Consider the following 21,212-nt stretch of genomic DNA (forward strand, 5'->3'; position numbering starts at 1 on the left):
GGGCTTGGGATTAGCTAACCCTTTCTCAATGTACACAGTTTGAGAACTCTCAACTATATTAAGGTCAATAACGGCCCCGGCCACGTCCTTACGGTTATCGAGGATGGAAAGGAATGTTAGTATGGTGGGTGATGTGATCTGAAAATAGATCAATGTACAAAAACCGCCAAGCATACTCTACCGTTTTTCCAAACCAACAAACCAAAAAGAAAATCTTATCGCGCGTCTCCACCCCAATATGAAGTACAAATCTCTAAACCATTCCACATAGAAATGAACTGAACGCAACACTTAGTTTAGCTCAGGGGTTTTCAGATCGTGCAGCGCGGTGCACTTGGTGCACCGCAAAGCCTTGACAAGTGCACCGTGACAGTTCTCTTTGGTTGTGAACATGTCATAAGTTTTATTAAAAATGCTTAATAAGTAAATTGACTAACAAGGTGAATGGCTGCTAGCTTTATTATGAATATTGTAACCTCCAAGAAAATGAGAGCTAAGCTAGCGCTAGAATAGGGTCTGGGACCATTTGGACCGGAGCACCTATTTTGGGCACTTGCTGTAATTACTCAGTCAAATTTGAACCGATTGGCTTGATTTTTGAGACACAATTAGATAGGCACAGTATCTAGCCATGTTCAAAAATTCAAGTTAATCGGTTTGAAATTGACCGAGTTATAGCAGCAAGTGCCAAAAATAGGTGCCCCTGCCCAAATGGTCCCAGACCCTACTACTAATACTAAAAATCTAAAAAAAATTGGCCAATATTTCCGAAAATTCAAGAGGGGATTTCCCAATTATTTTTCAACAAATTTACCACCAATCTTAATGGAATTGTTTGATTTTTTTTCTCAGATTTGCATGCTCCATGGAACCTGAGATGAATATGTTCAAATTAAGTGCCGAAAAATCCGACCATCCCAAAAAAGATTTTTCTAAGATTTTTTTTCAGAAATCTTGAAACAATAATTACCAAAAATCATACCAGTTCACCAGAAATATACATCAACATCACGTCCGTAAACGCATCCACATTTTTAACAATCTTCGAATTTTATCTTTAATTTTTTTTAGTATATGCACCGTGAAATAATTTATTTCTTAAAAGTGCACCGCGAAAAAAAATGTCTGAAAACACCTGGTTTAGCTATTATTTGCTTAGAAAAGTATCGTAGGATCATGATTCACTTTGGTAATATAACTTTTTGATTTTAGGTCATGTCATGAAGACTTTCGCGTTAATGTTCGCTTCACGCGGAAAGCAAACAATTGATCATCCACGTCAGATGTCAATGTTTCTTCTCAAAACGTAGTCTAGTCTGCAAAAAAAAAGTCAATGCCATTACTTGAAGTGACGGACTATACAAAGTATGCTTCAGAGAATAATAAAAACAAATAATTAAAAAAATAAAATAAAAAAAAAACGTCTTCGACTATCCAAGTCATGTTATTTTACAACGAATATTCACAATAAAATAATAGCATGAAACGAGCTCATCCATTTATATGTCTCCATCGCTGGTTGACTGTGTCTTTCAGCGTCGAACAAAGCGCAAATGTGGGGGAAAAAAATAACACACACACGCGCACCGCGGGTGGCTGTACGAAACTTACACGCGGAACGACGACGCACACAACACAAACCGACGACGATACCGCGACGATGCCGAACCGGAAAGAGCGGCATTTTTCTGCTCTATAGGGTATCGCGTCACTTGGGCGGTGGCTTCTATATTCGTCTGTTTTCCACTATAACTCAGTCAATTTTGTACCAATTGACTTGAAATGTTGTACACGGGTAGATATTATACCTATCTCACCGCATTCCAAAAATTGTGTCAATTGGTTCAAATTTGACTGAGTTATAGCGGAAAACAGACGAAAATAGAAACCACCGCTTAAGTGGCGCGATTCCCTACACAATACAGTCGACGTTCGATAACTGCAACATGTTTACGTTTCACTTACCGAATGAAATTCGTTAATTACAACAACTGACAGACGCTAAAGAACTGCCAGTTGCTGCAGAATGCAGCCAATGTGCATTCAGAAAACATCGCATTGCATCAAAAGTGCATGCAAAAAAACATCGCATCGCTGTTGACATTTCAGTTTGCACTTTGTTGTACTTTGTTGCGCTTAGCGGTGTTGCGGTTAAAAAGCATTGCAGTTAAAGCGTTTGCATCGAGCAAACGTCTACTGTATTAGAGCGTTGTTCAGCTAAAAATCAACGTTTTTTGAAAAAAAAAATCGCTAAAATCAATTTTGTTGTTTTTTTTTGCAAAAATGTTTGCACTTCCCGATTAGGGTAAAATTGTTTCAATTCTAGACGAGGTTAATCATTCACTGCTAATCTCTTTCGTTCATTTCGATAGGGCTATCTCAAGAGGTTGATAACGCCCGTTATCACTTCATTTAACGTCACGACGTGTTAATAGAAAATTTAAAGCGTTCAGTATCTGCTACTTTTTTCATTTTTTTTTTTGAAAAAAGGGAGACTGGTGATCAGAATGTGGTGAAGGATTTCTCAGATTATCTATTGTATGGGTATTGTTTATTTCTTTTAATTTGTTTATTTATTTATCGTAACGAACAAAACACATATTGAAGTGTCATCCGATTCGGCGCAAAAAATAAAAAATGAGCATGTTCACGGCTACTTAAAAAATGCGTTTCTTGGCACTATACAACTGTCATTTTGTTGTGCAAAGTGTGTTTTCAAATCAAGCAATTTTTTTTGTAATAGCAATTGTATGTGGATTAAAATGTGGGTGTCTGGACTTACCAAAAAGATTTTTCTGTCTTTGCTCATAGTCTTAAATAATTATGTTGTTAATGTTTGAATGGTTCTTGTAACAATTTCAGCACTTTAAAAAAATATGAAAAATCGATTTTCAAAAAATTGAATATTTTAATAACAATTTGATAATCCGATTCCCGGTGTTTTTAAGTCCTGCATCAAAGAAATTCACATCGGGCTAGGCTTCTTCCTTTTTAGAGATATTTGATTTTTTTCCTCAAACTTCAACCAAAATTCCTTAATCATTTCTTTCCATTCCGACGTTGCTTGAATAGCGTCAATTTTGAGCTCAATAAACTGTTTGGTTTCCTCTTTCAATTCTCCAAGACTTTTATGCTCAGCTAGAGCTTGCAGTCTTACTGCGTTCCCAATAGAAATCTTTTCACAAAGGCGTTTCTCACATTGTTCTTTGAAATATTTTATATCATACTTTTCAGCCATCGTCAGAAGATCGACCGCCAGTTTTTCAACATTTGGAATACGTTTAGAGTAAATGAAAGTTAGCATTGCATCTACGACTTCAGAGTCAAAATCGGATAGTCTGATTACGGAATCACCATTCTCCAACCAATCATGGAAAACAGAACTATGAGAGGCAATCATAAATCTGTGAGCTTCCATCTTTTTTTCTTGGGTCAAGAAAATAACATCTTCGTATTCATCATCTTTCAGTTTTTTTAGATGATCAGTTAAGTATTTTCGGAACAAAGACAGTTGGCAACACAATGTAAAACAGCCAGCTTCAACCCAGACAACCAATTTGCACGTATAATGAAGTTTATGTTCATGTTATACGTACTTTTATGCGTTAAAGTTACATCGCATAAGATGCAGCAAAAGTGCCTTATGCGTACAAAAGTGGAGGCGCTATACGTGCATTGACGAAAAAATAATAACGCTATATGACTTGAAGCGATATCTTATGCGATGCACCGCGTGCACTATTGCGACGCAATTTAGCATCTTATGCGATTTAATAATATTGAAAAAAAAACAATTCTGTCAGCTCGATATCGAACTAATGACCTCTGGATTGTCGAGCCACACTTCACACATAACACCAAACGCTACTTATGATACAAGCTGATTAATTATTATGATATTATAACTCACCTCAGTGTTTGTTGGAATGCACTTGGTTCACTTGCGCTGTGCGTGTTTGGCAGGCTAAAAACGATTTCCCGTACAGTTTTCCTGCCCCTCTCTGGTTAACACCCCCCATTGTTGATTATCAAGCCAATTCAACAAATAATAATGACTTTGCAACCATAATTATGGTTGTTCACTTTCTTGTAGCTTTTTGGCACTGCATCCACAGTGCAACAGAAACTCTTTAATTGTTATCACATATCAAATCGCATAATGCCAACATAAACGCTTCTAGCTTATGCGAGTTTGTATGCACACTTCAATGAGTTTATTTGTACTTTTATGCGATTTCATCCATACACCAATGCGAGGTAAACTGACACAACAAGAAAAGTATCAAGCGAAGTCGTATAATCATCGCAGTACGCAATTATGCGAATTCATTAGACACTTTGCGAGTTCGCTCGCACGCTTTTACGAGTAAGTAAAGTTCATCGCAATAAAACATCAGAATATCATCTACTACGATGTACTCCTACCTTATAAAAGTTTATTTGTATTCTCATATGACTTTACCTGATACATCGTAATAAGTTCAAAAAATAACATCGTATGCGATGAAATTTGTCAGTCAGCCGTACATATATGCGATAGTGACTCAAAATAGTACTTTATACGATGTACAACGTGGTTTCTTATGCGACTCCTGGTTGTCTGGGAATCGACTTCTGGGACAGGCTAAAAGGTTGATTGGGTACATTATCTGGCATCTCATTAATAGGGGTCTGCCTACCGAAAGTCCCATTATCACTATCTTTTTTCTCCGCTTTCGCTGAAAACTGATACCAGTAATCTATTATGCTGCGCGTCGAATCAAAAACTAGTACGATATAGCTCACTTGTGGAGCACTTCCGGAATCCACTATTTTCAAGTGACCTTTTGTTGTAAACTCAGAGTTCATCTCCAGGGACATTTTCCACCAGTGTCCCGCAAAGGAAAATTTGTCGGATTCGATAGTTTCCCCATTGGCAAACTTCGCAACTGAGTCACGTTCGAAATTCACAGTCCACGTTGCAACCATCACTTTGTTGTTTCCCTTTGTGATGATGGGCAAATGGGTTAGCTCGTGTTTCAGTAACGGGGATGGGTTCATTTCGATTCAGGATATAATGCTGCGTACAATTACAAAAAAAACTAATTAATGCGGAACAAGAACTAAATAAATTGACACCCACAATTATTTTTAAAAATCTGGAGAGAAAACGTTCCTACGTGCACTCGTAGTGAAGAGTCGATTGAAACTGATTTCACGCGGTTGCACAATCATTTCTTCAAGTGCAATGAATATTCCCACTTTTTATCAATTTTATAAGACTCCATTGAATGATAACCATACCATTCCACCATTCAGTTATAGGGAAAATCAACACACCTATTGTACAGTAAGTGACGTCAGTCAATCCGGCTGTATATTTTTATGAACAAGGAGAGGCTAAACCTTGAGGAGATCCGCGTTTTTCTTCTGAATGAAAATTGGTTCAGGACGTGGTTAGCAATACCAAAAATGTGTTTCAACTAAATCTTCAAATAGCTATATCTTAGCGATGCCTTAATCGATTTTTCAAAATTCTTTTTCCCATTTTCTAGTTTTGGATATCTGTACAAGAAATAAAAGTTTCCTGTCGGAAGTTCCTGTCGGAATTCTTGAAAGAATGTCTTGGAGAAATTCTCAACATAATTCTTGTAGTAATTCCTGGAGAAATTCTTGAAAAAAATGTTGAAAGAAGTCTTGGAGCAGTTCCTGAAGAAATCAATGAAAAAAAAAAATTCTCAGAGGAATTCCTTGGGTTGTCCCAGGAATATTTTCTTGAGGCATTTCTAGAGGTTTCCTGAAGAATCTTGGAAGTATTTATGAAGAAATTTCTGGAGGATGTTTTGGATGAATTCTAGAAGAAATTACTTGAAAAACTTTCTGAAGATATTTCTGGCGAAATTCCTGAAGGGAATCTGGGAGGAATTCTTGGCAGAAGTTTAAAACTCCTGGTGAAATTCCTGTACGAATATTAGGAGGAATTCTTGGAGGAATTCTTGGAAGAATTCTAGACAGATGTGTTGGATGTGTTGGAGGAATTTCTGGCTGAATTTTTGGGGAAATTCCTTGAGGAATTCTTGGTGAATTTCCTGGATGAATTGTTGGGGGAATCCCTGAAGATATTATAAGAGGAATTCCTGGATGAATTGCTGGAAGATTTCCAAGTGAAATTCCAGAAAGATTTTTTTAAGGAATTTCTGAAGGTGTAATACTTTCTTGAGGAATTTCTAAAGGTTTCCTGAATAATCCTGGAGGTATTCATGGAGGAATTTTTAGAGGAGGTCTTGAAAAAAAATCTTTAAAAATCCCTGGAGAAATTCCTGGAAGAATTTATCGAGGAATTCCTGGAAAAATTCCTGGAGGATTTCCTGAAATAATTTATGTATAAATTCCTTAAAAATTTTCTTCACGAATTCCTAGAGAAATTTCTGGAGAAATGCGTGATAGTAATCTCGGATGAATTAATGGAATAATTTTTGGAAGAATTTTCGTAGAGTTTTCCACAGGTTTCTGGAGAAATTTTTCGAGGAATTTCGAGAGAAATTCCTAAAGGGATTTTTGGAGAAAGTCCTAGAAAAATTCTTGGAGGAATTTCTAGAGAAATTCTTGGAGGAATTCCTGGAGAAATTCTTGGAGAAATTCCTAGTGGAATTCTTGAAAGAATTCTTGGAGAAATTCCTCGAGGGATTCTTGCAAGAATTTTCGAGGAATTTCTAGAAATATTTCAGGAAGAATTATTGGCAGAAGTTCTTTGAGTAATTGTTGAAAGATTTTTTGGATGAAATACATCGATAAAGTAAAGATATACAATAATAATAATAATAATAATCCATTTATTTATCATTTGATAATTTACAATAAAACATAAATTCATCTTATTATCTAAACACATACAAACAAATTCATCTTCTTCGAACATTAATAAATCTTATTGTCTAAATCGTTCTTTAATCCACCTCACACAATTTCTCTTGAATTCAGGAACACTTCTCATAGTTCTTATTTCAATTGGCAATTCATTAAATATTCTTATTCCACTAAAATAAATAGATTTTTGCGTACTTGTCATAGTAAATGGCACAACACGTAAATCATCACTTCGTCTAGTTGAATAATTATGTATGTTTCGTCCACGCAAAATAATATTTGTCAAGTATTCCGGCAAGAGGTTATTAGTCAATTTAAAGATTATTGTCAATACATTAAAAACTATTCGTTCTTTCACTGACAGCCATTGTAATGTGTCCAACATAACTCTTATGGGTGTATACCTGTTGCAGCTCAGAATAAACCTCATAAACTTGTTTTGCAATCTTTGCAATCTTTTCTGATGTATATCACTAGCTAAAAATATCACTGAGGAACAATAATCAATATGTGGTGCCACCAAAGTTTTATACACAAATATTTTACTCCAAAACGTCATTTGACTACTCAATCGAACTAGCATGCCGTACTTTTTCGCTATCTTTTTAATCACATTGTCGATGTGTGCTTTGAATGTCAATTTTTGGTCAATTAGGACCCCGAGGTACTTAAAGACCTCTACTCTCTCAATTTCAATTCCTTCAATATAAATTTTCAAATCTGCATAATTTAGCTGCTTCTTATTACTTATAATCATTGTCTTAGTTTTCTGAACATTTAATTTAAGTTTTTTCACTTGTAGAGCTTGAAGGTCCTAATCCCAGAATAGTTTGGATGACCTAGATCACCAAGTGAGTAAGTTTTTAATTATAATTGATGTAGCCTAAGAATACCTACCAAAATATTTCAATAAACATTTTTGCCCACCACATTATAATACGCCATCACAGTGCAACGAAGAAATCTGCCTCTGTGGTTGTGAAATACGATGCTTCGTATGCAGAAAATCCACGCACACATTTGCTTGCATCTTCCCTAGGCGAAAACTACTGAACATACCCATTTTACCGACGACAAAAAGCGATGGATTTGATTCATTGAATAGGTTTTGCTGCATCCTGCAGCAGTGAAATAAAACTTTGAAGTACCAAAGAGCTTTTGTGGAGTGCGAATTGAAGGTTGGTCCAACAAGTGAATTTGGTGAATTGAAAATTGCACGGTGATGAACAACAAGTCGGCTAGTTGTTGCTTTGGTACGGATGCCTTCGTCACGCACAACGAGAAAAAATGTTAACTCGTAAACGGAGTGAAATTGAAACGTAAAATTTTGCGTAATTATTGATAGTCTACAGCTTTTAGCTTCCATTCGATGATCCATTGGCATAGGTAAGTTGGAATGTATGAAATTATTTGCTTTTTTCCGTCTGATGTGACGGGAATAAGCGCATATGACGCAGTAGCTTTCTATCCTACTAGCCATCGTATCAAACTCCCAAAAATCAAAGTTCATTCAGATCTGACCGTGTCGTTCGTAAATCAACATCCTACTCGTGGAACTTGTTGCAGCTACCCCCGAACAGTTCTTGAAGCGTAAAATTCAACTCAATCCGCGATGCAGCAGCTGCCAGTCACTCCACAGTCGGTTGCCACATCTCATTCGGTTGTCAATTCTTTGCGTTTCGAGTGGGGGATGCCTTTATCATACGCGCAAATTGTAGACACCATGCAAAACTCCTCCCAAGGTAATCTAGTTCCAGTTCGTGCCTTGCTAATGTGGAGCTCTTTGGGAGGAGATCTAGAGCTTGCGCCATCCGCGGCCGACCGCGACCGCTCTGTGTGACATGCAAAGATGCAAAGCTCGCCGTAGTCGCGAAAAGCAAGTTTTTGTTCTTGCCCGTGCGCTGCTGCAATCGGCCGGCGACAGGTACCGTAGCAGATCGAACATGGACCCGTTTTTTTTTGCGAAACTGTTTCAATTCTTGATTGGTCGTTTCGGGGTTTGGATTGCTGGGTGGCTGTTGCCAGGTGGAAGACGGTTGGTCAATGACCAGTAACGGGCTCGCTAAAATGTCATTACTTTGGATTGGATTATGCGCTGGCTGGTGGTACCCCGTCCGGTACAGTTATTACCGATCGGACCGAGGAAGTCTCTGATTCAATATTGAAAGTAAAAGGGTTCTACCTACTCGTTTGGACGGCGAGTGGTGGTGCCTTGGAAACGAGTTTCGATCTTTTCTACTTGGTAGTCGGATGCAATCGGTACCTAACCGGTTTGAAATATTATTCGGTTGAATTGAACGGGTCTGGTATTGGTTCGAGCTCTAAATCACAGCAATCGATCAAGCCGAGTCTCAGCCGATGATGTTTTCCAAAACTTATCACAGTATTGTTTGAAGCAGCGATTTTGGGCCCTCCCTCAATTCTGTCGATGGCCAAAAACTACTCCTAGCAGCCACACCACCTCTCGATGTTTCTAGAAGGGTTTCAATGCCAGCGAACGGTATCGATGGTTTCGATTCAGTGCACCAAAATAAGGGAAAGAGGGGGGAAATGCGCCACGAAGTAAAAATTCGATTAATTTTACATTCGGTGCTCGAAAACATTTAAAATACACTAAAACCTCTTTTTATGCATGTTATTTTTATGCACTTTTAATTTATGCACCTTTTTTATGCCCTGCATAAAAAGAGGGAAAGCTACTCAGAACCAATATGGTTCATAAGAATATTTATTAATGACGGGGACTATTGCAACGGTGGCCAAGGAGTGTTACAGAGGAGAGCAAAGGAAGGTTCCTGATTCGTTTTTGGGTGTTTTCGAAGGTCTCATGTGCGTTACATGGGGTCCGAGTGGGTCTTAAGGGGGTTTCGGAGTCATTTCAGGAAGTCTCAGAGCATTTTCGGCTGGTTTCAGAGGCGTTTTAGGGGTTTTGGTTTAGGAGGATATTTTGAGGCATTTCAGGATGTTTCAGACCATTTTAGGTGTGATTCAGAAGCGTTACGGAGGAGTTTTCGGGGTGTTCGGAGCTTCTCAGGTGCGTTACATGGGGTCCGAGAGAGTTTAAGGGGGATTTTGAAGGCATTTCAGGACGTGTTTCAGTGCATTTTCTGTGGAATTAAGAGGCGTTACGAAAGCGTTACGGAGGAGCATAGGTTTGGAGTAACTCAGATGCGTTACATGGGGTCCGAGGGGGTTTAAGGGGGATATTGGAGGCATTGCAGAATGTCTCAGACCATTTCCGGCGTGATTTAGAGGCGTTACGGAAGCGTTACGGAGGAGTTTTTGGGGGGTTTGGGGCCTTTCAGGAGCGTTACATGGGGTCCGAGGAGGTTTAAGGGGGATTTTGGAGGCATTGAGGAAGGTTTTTGACCATTTTTGGCGTGATTGAGAGGCGTTACGAAAGCGTTACGCAGAAGTTTCGGGGGGTTCGGAGCTTCTCAGGTGCGTTACTTACATGGGATCCGAGGGGGTTTAAGGGAGATTTTGGAGGCATTTCAAGATGTTTCAGAGCATTTTCTGCGGATTCAGAGGAGTTACTGAAGCGTTACGGAGGAGTTCTCAGAGGTTTCGAAGCCTTTTAGGTGCGTTACATGGGGTCCCCGGGGGTTTGAGGGGGATTTTTGAGGCATTTCAGGAAGTTTCAGAGCAGACTCTGAAATACTTTAAAACGCCCCTCAAACCTCTTGCAACGCCTTTAAAGCTCCTGAGTCCCTTGAATTGCCCCTAAAGCCCCTTGGAACACCCCTGAAACCCACTTAATACAATTTAAATACCCCAGAATTCCTCACAATCTCATGAAAACACCAAAAATCTTGACAGAACACCCTCAAAAGGCTCCTCAAATCCCCCGAAACAACCCCTTAAAACGCCCCTGAAGTAGAGTGTCCTTCCCGGGACATCCCGGGACAAGAATTCCCGGGATTTGTATGATTTCGGGATTTCCCGAATCCCGGGATATAGTTTTAGAAATCCCGACCATCCCGGGATTCCCGGGATAAAGATCATTTATAGCTATAACTACTAAATATTAATGCAAAACATTATTTTCACTTTTGAAATCTGATCGGTTTTTTCACATGCACTACCATCGGGCTTTGGGCTATAGGTTTTACTTGAAAAAGAAAAAAATAATAATGAAAATATTGATTTTATGTTATGCATTTAATTTAAATTTTCTATCTTACTGGTTTATTCAGTAGTTGCAAGAACAATCTGGACATAGCCCCAACTTTGTAATGTTTGGAAACACGATTCCAAACTTGTATTATATTATGTTAATAAATCGAATTTTTTTTCTCATGAAATTCATGAATCTCAAAATTAAGTACTACAACATCTTTAAAACTATCAAAAAACCGCAATGAATTACACGCATCGCCTGTTTTCCTACTCACCGTATGGCGTTACCTTCTATGTGCAAAAAATAGCTAAAAGTAAATCGTAAAAATGTCGTATGGCGAATGACATCTAAAGATAAATTTCTCGAAGTGGGACGCGTTATTCGAAAAAAAATATTTGGTAGCTTAGATGGATTATGATGCTTATTCCAGTCAAACTATTAGAAATTTGTAATTTTCTACCTTGTAATAAATCAACTATCAAAGCGCTAAATACAAATATTTCTTGGTGAGCATCATGCTGATACTTTTATTTCTCCTTATAATACTTCTTGTTTTGGAAACAAAATATATTCATAACTGTTCGAAAAAAAATAATACTTGAACTGCACAAGAGAAAAGGAAAACTATTTTCTGGGTTTTTATTAAAATTTTGAAAAATCCCGGGATCCCGGGATTTCCCGGGATTAGCTAAGTATTTTGTCCCGAATCCCGGGACAAGAAAAGTGGCCGGGAAATGGACACTCTACCCTGAAGCGCCTTGGAACCCCCTTTTTGGGCTCTCTGGGAACTTTCTGGAAACCCTCGTTCAGGCGCAAGAGAGTATGGACCAAAGTGATATGTGGAGGTTTTACAAAACTGTCAATGGCGTGCGGAGAAAAACTGCGCCTTCTCCCGTCATGCGCAACGACCGTGATGTAATTTAGAACCTCTTCTGACATTTACAGTGATTGAAAAGTCTTTTTAAAAGCTTTTGATTCTCCAAATTGTAAGAAAAAATACCCTAATTAATCCTGGATGGTCTTAAAATTTACTTTCTACAATACTCACGTTATTTAGGATTTTCAGGTCATATTTTTTTTACACCGAATATCTTCCCACACTACTAAAGAGATCCATATTGCATGGTTTCAGAGCATAAACTCTAGAAAACAATCGCCATCTTAAACGTTGATACACTATCTTGGTTGTTCTGGTACTCATTTTTGGACTCCTGACGTATTTGTCATGCTAAATATTCCCATATTGCATGGACTTAGCATCTAAAATTACATAAAACAGTCGCTGGTTTGAATTTGGCATGCCTTGGCATGGTCTAGGATTTTCTGGTTACCAGTTTTGGTTAGAGTCCGGCACTCTTCATCATACAAATTATAGTCGTATTGCATGGTTTAAGAGACCTCGTAAAACAGCGGACATCTTGGATTTTCTAAATACAAATTTTGTCATGTTTCCCATACCAAATATGCTCATATTGTAAGGTTTCAAAACCCTACAAAATAGGCTCTAACTTGAAAAATCTTCAGTTCTCCGGTGACCAGACTATTTTTGTACTACGAACATCTTCCTCATACCAAATACACTTATCTTGCATAGTTTCGAAACTCAAACACGCATAAAACAGCCGCCATCTTGTATTTCGAACCGCTACATTAGATTCATTGGTCACCATTTCTGAATTCCGAACATCTTCCCCATACACGATATACCCATATTGCATATTATTAGCTCAAAAATCTACAAAACAGCCGCCATCTTGAATTTTTGTTTGCAATGTTGGATTTTAGATCGCCATCTTGAATTTTCTGGTAATCATTTTTTACCTCCGAACATTTTCCCCATACCAAATATACTCATTTAGCATAGTTTTAGAACTTAAAACTTCACAAAACAGTCGCCTTATTGAGTTTTTATCCACCATCTGGGATTTTGGACCGCAATCTTGACTTTTTTGGTGATCACTTGTGAACTCAGAACATCTACTCCATACCACTCATATTGCATAGTTTTAGAACTCAAAACTCCAGAAAACAGTCACCATATTGAATTTGTGTCCACCATCTTGTGTTTTTGACCGCAATGTTGGTTTTACTGGTCACTATTTTTGACCTCCGAGCCTGTTTCCCGTACTAAATATACCCATATTGTACAGTTTTAGAGCTAAAACTTTACAAAACAATCACCATCTTGAATTTTTGGTCTGCCATTTTTAATTTTAGATCGCCATCTTGGGTTTTTTGATCACCAATTTTGAACTCCGAACAAATATTTTCCATGCCAAATATAACCATATTGTATAGTTTTAGAGCTCAGAACTCCAAAAAAAAACAGCCGACATATTGAATTTTTGTCAGCCATATTGAATTTTAAATCGCCATCTTGGATTTTCTGGTTACCGCTTTACCATACCGAAAATACCCATATTGCATAGTTTTAGAACTCAAAACTCCATAACACAGCCACCATCTTGATTTGTTTTCCGTCATTTTCGATTAAGGACCGTCATCTTGACTTTTTCGGACATCATTTTTGAACTCCGAACATATTTGCCATACCAAATTGTGTAGTCTTGGAGCTCAAAACTCCACAAAACAGCCGCCATATTGAATTTGTGTCCGCCATCTTGGATTTTGGACCGCCATGTTGGTTTCTCTGGTCACCATTTTTAAACTTCGAACATTTGCCCCATACTAAATATACCCATATAGCATAGTTTTAGAACTCAAAACTCCACAAAACAGCCGTCATCTTGGATTTTAGCCAGCTATCTTAAATTTTATGGTCACCATATTTGGACTGCGAACATGGTTCATCAAGTATGAGCAAGTTTGCACCAAAACCTCTATTTGGGTAACGAGTCGGGATTTCCAAAATAGAGTTTTTACCTAAATGGATTTGGAGATTGCAAAGAAGTTTAAGAAGGGCGAGTGACTTGGAGATTTAAAGGGGCCATCCGGGATTTCATGGGTGTTTCAGGAGGGAGGGGGGGTCAGAGGTGTTGCACCGGGGGGGCTTCAGGGGTATTTTCGGGGAGTTTCGAAGGGTCTCAGTTGCGTTACATGGGGTCCGATGGGGTTTTAAGGGGATTTCGAGTGCATTTCAGAAAACTTCAGAGGATTGTTGGAGAGTTTCAGAGGCATTACTCAGGCGTAACGAAGGCGTTTTCAGGGATTTCTGAGGGTCTCAGGTGCGTTATATAAGGTGCGAGGGAGTTTTAGGGGGATTTCAAAGGCATTTCAAACAGTTTTAGATGATTTTTGACGAATTTCAGAGACGTTACAAAGGCGTTTAGGGGCTGTCCATAAACCACGTGGTCATTTTTTTGGGACTTCTCAACCCCCCCCCCCCCCCGTGGTCATTAGTCCATACTATTTTTTTTATTCTTCCATACAAAATGCTCATTGGCCGAACCCCCCCCCCCTCATGACCACGTGGTTTATGGACAGCCCCTTACGGTGGTTTCTGAGGGTCTCAGGTGCGTTACATGAGGTCCGAGGGTGTTTTAGAGGGATTTCGAGTGCATTTCAGAAAGCTTCAGAGAATTTTTGGCGAGTTTAAGAGGCATTACTCAGGCGTCACGAAAGCGTTTTCGGGGGTTTCTGAGGGTCTCAGGTGCTTCAGAGGGTTTTTGACGAGTTTTAGAGGCATTACTCAGGCGTCACGAAAGCGTTTTCGGGGGTTTCTGAGGGCTTCAGGTGCGTTATATGAAGTGCGAGGGGGTTTTAGGGGGATTTCGAAGGCATTTCAAACAGCTTTAGATGATTTTTGACGAGTTTCAGAGACGTTACAAAGGCGTTTTCGGGGGTTTCTGAGAGTCTCAGGTGCGTTACATGAGGTCCGAGGGGGTTTTAGAGGGATTTTGAAGGCATTTCAGAAATCTTCAGAGGATTTTTGGCAAGTTTCAGAAGCGTTCCTCAGGCGTTAAGTAGGCGTTTTTGGGGGGTTTCTGAGAGTCTCAGGTGCGTTACATAGAGTCCAAGGGGGTTTCAGGGGGATTCCGAATGCATTTCAGACAGCTTCAGATGTTTTTGGCGAGTTTCAGAAGCTCTACGTAGGCGTTTTGGGGGGTTTCAGAGGGTATAAGGTGCGTTACATGGTGTCCGGGGGGTTCTAGAGGAATTTCGAGGGCGTTTAAGGAAGCTTCAGAGGATTTTTGACTTTTATTTAATCATTTAAGCACATAAGTTATGGATGTAGGGTATTGGTTCCTCTGAAGCATGTGGCTCCTTTTTTCATCCTACGAAAAACAAAGGAAGCACTGTTTATTTTGTTTCTTATTTTTGTATTTTTGTTAGAAGTGAGCATAATCGCTTGTTTTCGAATAGGATGAATATGGGAGCATGAGATTACTGATGGCACACATACCCTAGATTCGATGACTTATGCTCAAGAAAGTTCTTAGGAAACCTTTAAGAGTCCCAAACCCCCCTGAGCACGCCCTGATCTCCCCTTAACGCCACTTGCAACTTAATTCCCTTAAACCAACCTTATCCCTAATCTAAGACACTTCAACTACTCTAAGCACAATTAGATTCCATTTGGGTAACGTTAGCTAAATGGAGGGACCTAAATAGATTATATCTAAATGGATTCGTCCTAAATGGAGATTTGAGTGTACCCCATTTAGCGTGATTTGATATGTCGCATGATAGGGTTTTGTGCATTTTCACATTTTGGTCCGGATCACTCAAATGGCCATTACTCCGGAACACCTGCACCGATCCGAACCATTTTCAATAGTGAACAACGGGGCAAAACTCCGGTTAATTTCCTAAGGATAACCCTATGAATTTCTCCGCGATTTTGTAACGGAATTTGTTCAGAAATTCTTCTGGAAGATGTGTTTTGTGGGATTTTTACAAAAGCTGATAAAGACACTTCTCCAGGTATTTCTGCAGTAACTCCTTCAGAAAATACGTATACAGATTGCTCCAGGAACAGCATCAGCATTTTATCAAAGTATTTCTCCAGGAATTTTCTTAAAAAATGCCCTATAAAGTTTTCTGAGAATTCCAACAACGTCTTCTCGAAAAGTTTCTCCAGGAAAGTCCACCGAAATTCCTCCTGGGATTCCTTCCCAGAATTTCCCTGGAATGCTTTCAGATTCTCTAAATATTCATCCAATAGCACTTACTGAAATTTTAGACGATTTCTACTCCAACGGATTCTTCAGAAATACTTCCAGGGATTTTCCAGCATCTTCTTAAAATATTGCCTCAAGAAGTTCTGAAGAAATTTAATGAGGAATTCTTCTAGGATGATTTCCATTGGTTTCTTCTAAAATTTCATCAGGGGGTACTTCTGAAATTTTTCTAGAGATTCGTTTCAAAAATTTTCTGAAATTTTTACAGGTATTATTTCATATATTTTTTTAAAGAAAATATTCCACAGACTCTTTCAGAAATTCTGACAGCCATTTCTTCTAGAAGTCCACCACAGATTTGTTCAGGAATGGCTCTAGTTATTCTTATGCAAATTCTCGCAGGAATGTATCAGACATTTATCCAGGGATGCATCCAGAAAATCCTACAGAAATTTCTCCAGATAATCTTTGATTATTACTGTCAGAAATTCAGGCTGGAATTACCAAACCACCCCCCCCCTGTTTCTACATGAGTTCATACTGAGATGAATTTCCTAGAAATTTCTGCGACATTTCCTCCAAGGATAATCCTATGAAATTCTCCTCAATTTTTTTTACGAAATTTGTTCAGAAATATTTTCTGCGATTTTTTTTTTAGAAATTCTTCTGGAAGGTGTGTTTTGTGGGATTTTTACAAAAGCTGATCAAGACGCTTATCCAGGTATTTCTGCAGGAACTTTTTCAGAAAATTCGTACAGAGATTGCTCCTGGAATAGCATCAGCATTTTATCGAAGGTTTTCTTCAGGAATTTTCTTAAAAAATCCCCTATAAACTTTTCTAAAAAATCCAACAACGTATTCTCGTGAATTTTCTCCAGGAAAGTCCACCGAAATTCCTCCAGGAAATCGTTTAAGAATTTCCCTGGGGTACCTTCAGATTCTCTAGAGATTCATTTAAGGACTGACTTGTTAGTATCCCAAAATGGCTGACTTTGACACTTACTCACGATTTCGAAAGCACACATCTCTTTGTAAACTAAACCAGCACACCTGATCTTCTTATTTTAAGCTTATGACAAGTGAACAAGAACAGAATAATAAAATGCACTGTTGTTTGATGCTTGTTTCTTGAGATTCGTGCGTCTGAATTTCTGATGCACTGTTGAGGCGGGATTTCAAGATGTTTGTCCTTAAAAGCATTTCCTGATTTTTTTTCAGAAGCTTGTTGAGGGATTTTATCATAAAATCCTGCACAGATTTCTACCAAAATATCTGAAAATTATTCAGAATTTTAAGAATGTGGGAATCAAAAGTTTTTCCATGGCGTTCCCATTCCTGCAAAAGTTCTCACAAGGATTTTTCTTAAAATGGCTCCTCCGGTTTCTTCAGATACTCCTGCAAGATTTGCTTCAGATATTCCTCCAGAATTTTCTTAAGAAGCTTTTCCAAAAATTCCAAAAATAATTGCTGGAAGAATACTTGATTGATAGAATCTCTCAATGATTCTCTTCAATAAGGACTGTTCAATTTATAAAACGGACAACTTGCTTGTGCGATATCTTTTTTATTTTTCAATAAAATCATTATCAGTTTTTTGCATAACTTTCTATAGCTATTCTCAAATGTAGGAAAAATATTACATTAGGCAAAATTTTCTTTATTGTATAACTGAAGCGATTTTCGTAAAACATCATTAAAACCCATTTCTCAAAATTCGACATAACTTTCCACAAACTTATCATGCACATATTCTTGAAGTTTTTAATGAATTGGAATCTTATACTACTCTACTAAAGGTAAAGCTCAAAAGTTGATCAGTAATAATGCACCAAGCAGTCTCCAGCTTGATATAGTGAGTTGCCTTGTTTTCATAAAAAAAATTAAAAAATGTTCATTTAAGTCCTGTGTTGCAATTGCATCACGGATTGGGCTAAAAATTTATCCAGAGTAGTAGAATATTGCTCTCTGAATGATACAGAAGAAAAATTTACTTTTAATTGCCTTTTTCATCAAAAATTTAATTCATAAAGATGGTCATATTAAAAAATGTCATACTTTTTGCTCCATTGAGGCAGATTTTTGACTCTAGCGAATCTTGTTATTAGTTATTTTCAACAAAGTTGGTCCTATGTTATTGTACACCATATTTAATAATAATCGGATGCAAAGTTTTTATTTCCCACATCATTGTTATGCAAAATTTGCATTAGGTGCCATTGTTATTTGGAAGAACCTTCAAAGAACGAAACTGTTTTGATTACTGTGTCTGTAATGGCGCACAGTAACCAAACCAGCAATTCTATTAAGAAGCAGTTTTCTGCATTTGAAACCTCATTAATCCCACTTTCGACTGGACGTATAAAAAACATTATTATTTAATATTTTAATGCTCTTTTTCCTTTACAAATGAATTTTATTCAAAAAAATCGAATTTCACTTGAGATTCTAATATCTCAACAGTTAATTTTCCAATTGCGTTTAAAGTTTGCCAGAATGTTTATTACTCATGCTGCTGCAACATGGCACATACTTTTCTGGTATAAGAAACGATATACCATACGTGAACAGTAATTTCATATATATTTTCAATTTTCAGCAATCGAAAAATTCACCTGGCCGATTTGCTATTAGATAAAACTATTTTTATTCGATTCAAAAATGATTACTATAATGAGAGATGATGTACTGAACAACGAACCAAGGGTGGTTAAATTTGAACTACGCGTCTTCTTTTTATGACCTTGTAAAGTTGTCCGTTTTATAAATTGAACAGTCCTTATAACTGTTGGTGATGCCTTTGGAAATTCCCAGAAGCAATTCTTAAAATTTTCTGTTCGATTTCCTGAACAAAAATTCCTGAAACAATTTCTGAAGTTATATCTGGAGGAGTGAATGCCTGAGAAAATACCTCACGAAACTTCTAAGGATACCGCCTTAATTATTATAAAAAGTCACGACAAACTTCTGGAGGCACTCTGGCAGTAATTCAAAGGGCAAATCCTTGAGAAATTTTTGCAGGTATTCCTGTAGATATTCGTAGATAAATTTCGGTTAATATCACTTTCAAAATATCTGCAGAATTTGCAGACAAAGCTACTGATGGAATTTTTGAGGAAATTCTGCAATATTTTTTTGAGAATTATCTGATCTCTGATATCTGCGAAGGATTTTTTTTACAGAGTTCCAATATAATTTCTGAACATATTAATCTCTAAAGTGAAATTTCTGAAGTTAATCCTGCGAAAACAAAATAGCAATCCTGGAAGAATAACCAAAAAGAAATTTTTGAAAATTTCTGAAATAATGTCTGCAGAAATTTTTGAGAGAATTTTTGAAGAAATTCCTTAGCCATCACCGGAAAAAAATCTGAAAAACCTTAAAAGAAAGGTCTGAATAAATCCTAAACAATACTGGAAGAGAACCTAGATGAACTTCTGGAAAAGATTTCCAGAAGACTCTAATGCGATTTTTTTTCTATGAATTGGTAAATAAATATCTGAAAGAGTCCCTGAAAGAGATTGGCAAAATGATCAAGACAGAAAAAAAAATCAGATTCCACATTTTCAAATTTTTACTGTAAGTTTATTAACTTCTGGCGTATCACTGTTCCAACTTTTGGAAAGATCGAGCTATTCTAGACGAAGCTTGAAAGATTCTAGAAAAGGGCATTATAACCTGATAGCCAACTTTGAACAGTTATATCTCTGGATTCAAGCGCAATGACATTTTGAGCGTCCATGACTTATATAATGAACATTGAGAAACTTTTGAAATAACCTAAGATTGTTAACACGGAAGAAAATTAAAGCGTTTAGATTATTTCTCTGATATAACACAAAATTATCGAAAACTTCAACATCATTTCAAAGCTCGAGATGGTGATAATAGATTATTTGAATTTCCTTCAATTGACTTGAATATGAATATGTTTTGAAAGGAAGTTACAAAATACCCTGGAAATAAATTGAAAAAAATAATGGGAAGTACATTTAAAATAGACCAATTTACTAAAACATCATAGAATAAATGAAGTAGCTGTAACATTTTCTCTAATGAATAATTTCAAGTTTATTCGTACTTTTTTTCAAAGCTCATTATACAAGTCATGAACACTCACAATTCCATTGCATTTCATCATTTTAATGCTTAAAGAGTTCCTTGAAAAATTTATGAATTTATAAAGGAAAACTCTAGAGGAACTGTATCTTTTGAAGAAATCTTTAGAGAAATTCCTGGAGAAACTATTGGAAAAATTCTAAGAAAAATTTCGTCAGGAATTTCTAGAATAATTTCGGAAGAAATCTCAAAGAATTACTAATGCATAATATTTCTGCAGGAATACCCTCAAAACCGTTTGACGAATACATGCACGAACTTCTGTAGTAACTCTTGAAGGAAATTTCCAAAATAATCTCTGAAGAAATCTCAGGAGAAGTTTCTTGAGATACCGTAAACTAGTTTCAAGATGAACCTTTGGTGAAACTCCTGAAGAAGGCTCAAGGAAAATTTCTGGAGGAATTCCCAAAAGAATTCCTGGCGGAATTATTGGAGAAATTTCCAAAGATGTCAATAGGTGGATGCATTTTGACTTGAGGGGAGTTTATTATCGTACAAATGGGGATGAAGGGTTGCAGATTTTCATAAAACTTTTTCCACAGGCAGGGCTCATGCATATATGGACAAAAAAATTGAGACAAATTCAGGGTCGCCTACTTTTCCGGAAAACTGTTGATTTTTTTGTTTTCCCTGGCACCACTTACTTTGAAAAATCATAACTAAAGAACGTAGAACCAAAGTTTTTTTTTATGAAAATAAAAGAAAATTTTCTCAGAAATAAAAAAAAAAATGAACTGGAAAAACTTTTCTACAAATTTTTTCACCGTTGAGAAAATTCAGCAAAGTGTGACGACCCATACAAAAATTTCAGAGGTCTCATTCAAAAAGTGTGACATAGGGGGGATGAGGGTTGAAAATGGACAATTTTTGCGTGACGTAATTTATGAACGCTCCCCTTTCTTTAAAAAAACTTAACTCTAGAACGAAGCATCGTAGAACCAGCTTTTTTATGAAAATAAAAGCAAATTTTCTCAGAAAATCTAAAAAAAAATTGAACTAGAAAAAGTTTTCTTAAAAAATTCGTTAAGTAAAGTCAGAAAAAATATGCC

The 21,212-nt window shown here is 37.2% G+C and overlaps 1 protein-coding gene and 1 long non-coding RNA gene across 6 annotated transcripts in view; both read right to left on the reverse strand.

The window, feature by feature from the left end:
- Positions 1 to 21,212, reverse strand: part of LOC109420237 (probable chitinase 10) — a 254,076-nt gene that overhangs the window by 89,996 nt on the left and 142,868 nt on the right. The gene's annotated exons all lie outside the window — the stretch shown is intronic.
- On the reverse strand, positions 2,548 to 14,239 carry LOC134288564 (uncharacterized). Its single transcript, XR_009998022.1, has 3 exons — positions 13,148 to 14,239; positions 5,123 to 12,862; positions 2,548 to 5,059 (listed from the first exon to the last, which is right to left on the reverse strand). It is a non-coding gene; the product is annotated as an uncharacterized LOC134288564 (long non-coding RNA).

This window comes from Aedes albopictus, chromosome 2 (assembly GCF_035046485.1).
Source record: "Aedes albopictus strain Foshan chromosome 2, AalbF5, whole genome shotgun sequence".
Classification (NCBI taxonomy): Eukaryota; Metazoa; Arthropoda; class Insecta; order Diptera; family Culicidae; genus Aedes; species Aedes albopictus.